The sequence below is a fragment of the Rhinatrema bivittatum genome, chromosome 19 (genome assembly GCF_901001135.1).
Source record: "Rhinatrema bivittatum chromosome 19, aRhiBiv1.1, whole genome shotgun sequence".
In the NCBI taxonomy this organism is placed as follows: domain Eukaryota; kingdom Metazoa; phylum Chordata; class Amphibia; order Gymnophiona; family Rhinatrematidae; genus Rhinatrema; species Rhinatrema bivittatum.
In genome coordinates, this window is record NC_042633.1 from 32,495,623 (window position 1) to 32,501,803 (window position 6,181).

The following is a 6,181-nucleotide window of genomic DNA, read 5'->3' on the forward strand; positions in this document are numbered from 1 at the left end:
AGTCATGGGATAGGTGGCGATGTCCTTTCGTGGATTGCAAACTGGCTAAAAGACGGGAAACAGAGAGTAGGATTAAATGGACAATTTTCTCAGTGGAAGGGAGTGGACAGTGGAGTGCCTCAGGGATCTGTATTGGGACCCTTACTGTTCAATATATTTATAAATGATCTGGAAAGAAATACGACGAGTGAGATAATCAAATTTGCAGATGACACAAAATTGTTCAGAGTAGTTAAATCACAAGCAGATTGTGATACATTGCAGGAAGACCTTGTGAGACTGGAAAATTGGGCATCCAAATGGCAGATGAAATTTAATGTGGATAAGTGCAAGGTGATGCATATATAGGGAAAAATAACCCATGCTATAATTACACAATGTTGGGTTCCATATTAGGTGCTACAACCCAAGAAAGAGATCTAGGCGTCATAGTGGATAACACATTGAAATCGTCAGTTCAGTGTGCTGCGGCAGTCAAGAAAGCAAACAGAATGTTGGGAATTATTAGAAAGGGAATGGTGAATAAAACGGAAAATGTCATAATGCCTCTGTATCGCTCCATGGTGAGACCGCAACTTGAATACTGTGTACAATTCTGGTCGCCGCATCTCAAAAAAGATATAATTGCGATGGAGAAGGTACAGAGAAGGGCTACCAAAATGATAAGGGGAATGGAACAACTCCCCTATGAGGAAAGACTAAAGAGGTTAGGAATTTTCAGCTTGGAGAAGAGACGACTGAGGGGGGATATGATAGAGGTGTTTAAAATCATGAGAGGTCTAGAACGGGTAGATGTGAATCGGTTATTTTCTCTTTCGGATAATAGAAAGACTAGGGGGCATTCCATGAAGTTAGCATGGGGCACATTTAAAACTAATTGGAGAAAGTTCTTTTTTACTCAACGCACAATTAAACTCTGGAATTTGTTGCCAGAGGTTGTGGTTAGTGCAGTTAGTATAGCTGTGTTTAAAAAAGAATTGGATAAGTTCTTGGAGGAGAAGTCCATTACCTGCTATTAAGTTCACTTAGAGAATAGCCACTGCCATTAGCAATGGTTACATGGAATAGACTTAGTGTTTGGGTACTTGCCAGGTTCTTATGGCCTGGATTGCCTTATGGCCTGGAGTGCCCCCTAGTCTTTCTATTATCCGAAAGAGTAAATAACCTATTCACATCTACCCATTCTAGACCTCTCATGATTTTAAACACCTCTATCATATCCCCCCTCAGTCGTCTCTTCTCCAAGCTGAAAAGTCCTAACCTCTTTAGTCTTTCCTCATAGGGGAACTATTTCATTCCCCTTATCAGTTTGGTTGCCCTTCTCTGTACCTTCTCCATCACAATTATATCTTTTTTTGAGATGCGGCGACCAGAATTGTACACAGTATTCAAGGTGCGGTCTCACCATGGAGCGATACAGAGGCATTATATGACATTTTCTGTTTTATTCACCATTCCCTTTCTAATCATTCCCAGCATTCTGTTTGCTTTTTTGACTGCCGCAGCACACTGAGCAGGAACAGGGAAATCTCCAGCCTGAATCCCTCCCCGCAGCTGCAGAATTGAGAGGGAAATGTCTGCCCTGCTCTCTGATCCAGTAAGAGATTCTTCTCTCTCCCCCAATTGGTTCGGGAACCGACGAGAGAGGAAGTAATTCTAGACCTAATTCTCAGTGGAGTGTAGGATTTGGTGAGAGAGGTAATGGTGATGGGGCCGCTTGGAAACAGGATGCTGGGCTTGATAGACCCTTAATCTGATCCAGTATGACGTATCTTATGTTCCAGGCATTCAGAGACGTCGCTGCTTATTTCTTAGAAGTGGAATGGGACATTCTGGGAGAACGGCAGAAGAAGCTGTAAGAACATAAGAAATTGCCAAGCTGAGTCAGACCAAGGGTCCATCAAGCCCAGCGTCCTGTTTCCAACAGAGGCCAATCTAGGCCACAAGAACCTGGCAATTATCCAAACACTAAGAAGATCCCAGGCTACTAATTAATAGCAGGTAATGGACTTCTCCTCCAAGAACTTATCCAATCCTTTTTTAAACCCAGCTACACTAACTGCACTAACCACATCCTCTGGCAACAAATTCCAGAGTTTAATTGTGCGTTGAGTGAAAAAGAACTTTCTCCGATTAGTCTTAAATGTGCTACCTGCTAACTTCATGGAGTGCCCCCTAGTCTTTCTATTATCCAAAAGAGTAAATAACCGACTCACATTCTAGACCTCTCATGATTATTTCATTTCATTGACAAGTGTTGTTTTTTTTTTTTTATTTACTCTTATGCTAGATAAGTAAAGTCTCCCGAGAAACCTTTATACTGAGTGATCAGCGTGGTTAGATCAGCTGTGTGGTTAGGGGGTGGACTGGAAGTCCCTGCGGGGCCCTCCAGCCCTGGTATTTGGGGGTCGCCTCCCTCCCCTCCAGGTGAGTGAACCTGGCTCTCTCACACTCTTTTCCCCTTCAGTCAGTGTTGTTTCTTCTAAGGTGATGCCCCCTTTGTCCCTCGGTAATCTGGATACCTCAGAGGCGGGGGGGATCGCACCTGAAACCTCACAGAGCTGCACGCTCTGCTTTGGCTGGAGAGAGAGAGAGCCCCTTACCGTCACGGACGTGCTGAGCATGGTCGACAAAGGCAGCAGAGAGACACAGACCGGATTCAGTTCAAGTAGACATTTATTCACTTACCCCCCCCCCCCATCATAGACACGCACAAAAACAAATAAAAATCAGTTTACAGGCTGTGAAAAGAACTAGTTACAGACGCATTTCTTTTTTATTTAGAAAGACAGAAACATGATGGCAGAAAAAGACCGTATGGCCCATCCAGGCTGCCCATCCGCCCAATTAATTTGGCTTTATAATTCCCATCGCTCCCTTGGCTATTTCACACCCATCCTTTGCAAAGCATTCTGGGATAGGCACCGCTTCTCCCCAGGTTAAGGACTGCAGTTCCCAGAATGTCACAGAGCAAAAGAACCAATCGGAAATAAAAGGGAGCATTTTTTTTTTTTGCATTCTTCCCCCCCAGGGCATGCTGGGATCTTTAGTTCTTGGGAGCTACGAACCCCAGACCCGACTCGGTCTGACGATAGTCATGGCACCCGAAATACTGCACAGGGCACTGGCAAACAAGAGCTCGGGTTGCCCTTAAATACTGTACATGCAATAAATACTTCTCATTTAGGTCTATATACAAAGTGTGAAGACATCAAAAGGGTTTCTAGTGTAAAGGGAAGACGCAGATCCCACCCCTCTCCCCGCGTCCTCAGATTAGATGGCCTTATCTTCTCCCGAGACGCGTCAGTCCGTTACGCGCCAAATATGGAAAATCCCTGGATGGGGAAAAGAGCAGAGAGAGGGGGGAAGTTAGTTGTGAGGTTGCAGAATAAAAAAACAAAAAAATGCATCCTGAAAATCCGAGACACACACAGAAAAAAAACAAAAACCAGGGCGGGAAGGTGAAAGACGCGTGGAGGGCCTTACCCAGAGGCAGAAGATGCCCAGGAACAGGACCAAGATGAGCGAGGCCAGCACCAGCAGCACGATGCCGTAGCTGGGGACGCCTGCAGCTGGAGGGAAAAGAGGAAGAAACGGAGGAGGTTAGACGGCTTCCATGCCTGGGTTTGGCTGGCAGCTTCCCCTGGCTCTGTGCTTGTCTGCCAGGGGAGGGACCCCCGGGAGCCTCCCCCCCCCCCATGACAGCCTTATCACTGAATCACAATGCAGGGGCACTGACAAATCGTGTGGCAAGCTGTAACGGGAAGCGAAGGTGGGGATTGCCTTACCCGGGGTGGTGGTGGAGGCCGTGGTGCTGGTGGTGGTGGAGGCCGTGGTGCTGGTGGTGCTGGTGGTGGATGTGGTGGTGGTCAAAGGAGTGGTGGTGATGGGGGTAGTGGTGTCTGTATTGTTGTTGATGGGGGTGCTTTCTGAATCTATAAAGTAAGAACAACAAGAGACAAATTAACCACCCAAATCTTCCTGCTGGGCCGCCATTCTGTCAGTAAAGTCCTAAAGATCTGGATTTCCAACGGCTTGCATTTAATTTTAAACACCCCCCCCCCCCCCCCCGTCGCGGTGCGTGGCCAGAAATGTAACTGAGGGCGTTTAACAGCAGCTCTGCCCTGTGGCTTTTAAGGTTGCTCGTTGAAACCCTCCAGCCTGGAAGGTGGCGGGCTCTAATCCCGACTGGGTCCGCTCGCCGGGCCGCTATGCTGATACCCTAGATTAGAAGCTTTTCTTCTAAACCACACCGGGGCTGAAGCAATGAATCCGCCCCCCAGCCACCTCTCCTGGGCCCGCGATCGAATGTTTAAATGAGGGGAGTTCGCGCTGCCGAGGAGGCGCTAGGGACGAATGAGCGCCGCCCCCCCGCGCCTCCTCGGCAGCGGGGATGGCCGGGAGAGGCGGCCGTCAGCGGGTTAGGAAAACGGACGCTCTCAGTTTTACGAGCGTCCCTTTTCCTATCCTGTGCACAAGCCGCCGTCTTGCCCCGAAGTCACGCACAAAGAGTTTAGGGGCAAATCTGGGGACCGGAAGTCACGGTCCCAAACATGCGCCTGAATCCTAACCCTCTGGGCCTCACTTCCTATGAGGTTCTTACAAAATAGCGTTAATAACCCCTTATTTCTTTTTAAATAACAGGAAATTTCAAAGCCTGCAAGAACTGAACCGATGCACTCCGAGATGTGAGACAGCGTTAAGCAACTGAACCAGTTTAAATCCGGCTGCTCACCCTCTGTCCCCCACCCCCCACCTCCCTCCATATCTCAGTAAAGATATTCCAGGTCATCCCTGCACGAAGGGTGAGGCCCCTTCCCCTCTCCCCCCCTCATCTCTCACCTGCTGTGTGGTAGCTCAGAGCCAGAATCAGCACCAGAAACCCAAGAGCTAACTTGGGAGCGGCGAATCCACGAGCCATTTCCAAAAAAATGAATTGGGTAGCCAAGGACGGTGGAGGAGCAGTCAATAGGAAGGCAAAGCCGGCTTGTAGTGTCCCCGAGTATCGAGCAGGAGTATATATATACGTATTGGGCAGGGAGGGCATCCTGAGACCTGTAATTATCCCTCATAGACAGGGAACGACCCAGGCTCTACAGTGCCTCAGAGGTGAAGGCATGTGATTAAGAAACGAGGAACAGACTCTATCCAAACTATGCTAAAGATACATTAGGGAAGAGCTAGATCAACAAATACTCACTATTGTTCTTGGCCCTAGGTTGAGTCATTCCTCGTGTCGTGTCTGTGCCCCTGTTTACCTGCAGCGTTTCCTCGTGTTACGGTGCTGATGCTATCAAAACTGGGGCTGCTGCCTGTTTTTTCCTTCCCTCCGGGGAGGGGTGCCTGGGGTGTCCGTGCCCTCCGGCTCCCTCTGCCCCTGCCTCCTCGGGATCCTGGTGTTACAACCTGGGGTTTGGGTGAGCCAGATGTCGGCCCAGCACCCGGAACGACCTCTGGAAACCGGCTTCTCCATCTGAGGAAACGTACCTCAATAAATGGTCACCCCCGCGGAGGTTGACCGTTTTATCCCCCCACGCACACTCCACCACCGTCACCATTACACGCACTCAAACTGTATCTACAATACCTAATATCGCCTGCTAGTATAGTGATTCTCAGAAAGTAAGGCCCTTGAAGCCCACCAAGTTGCTCTCTCTCTCTTCCATGTCACCACAGACGCTATTCCATCTCTCGTTACTTCCCCCTGTCCCCAACCCTCACTTGTACCAACCACGGCTCTCTCTCTCTCTGTCCCAGGCAGCTTAAAATCCATCATCTCCGGTTTTCTACCTTCCTCAGTATAAGAAACAAATGTGTTTCTTCTGAGTCTCCCTCCGACTCGTGTGACACAGCCTTCCCGTGACCTTGAATTTCTTTGTCTGTGGAAACTGCACCCACCCGTATTTTCTCCAAGCCCATTAAATATCCCCCTCCCCACTTCCTGTCTTTCTTCCAGCAAGTACATTTCGAATGCCTTAAGCCTCTTCTTCTAGAGCAGTAGGCCCAGTGTTCATCTGCAATAGCAAAGAAACGACACACAATGCTGGTGGCACCTTTCCATCTAACAAGATTTCTTGAGGCCAAAGCTTTGATGGTCAAGAGCTCACTTCAGGAGCACATAAGGAGCCACCAGCCTCCATCATTTCAGCCTCTCAGTGTAGGGCTCTCTCGTCGTCTTGGC

The 6,181-nt window shown here is 48.6% G+C and overlaps 1 long non-coding RNA gene across 1 annotated transcript; it reads right to left on the minus strand.

Moving 5' to 3' along the window:
- Positions 1–2,700: 2,700 nt before the first annotated feature.
- LOC115080989 lies at positions 2,701–3,931 on the minus strand. Its single transcript, XR_003853711.1, has 3 exons — positions 3,789–3,931; positions 3,487–3,572; positions 2,701–3,335 (listed from the first exon to the last, which is right to left on the minus strand). It is a non-coding gene; the product is annotated as an uncharacterized LOC115080989 (long non-coding RNA).
- Between the last annotated feature and the right edge of the window lie 2,250 nt (positions 3,932–6,181).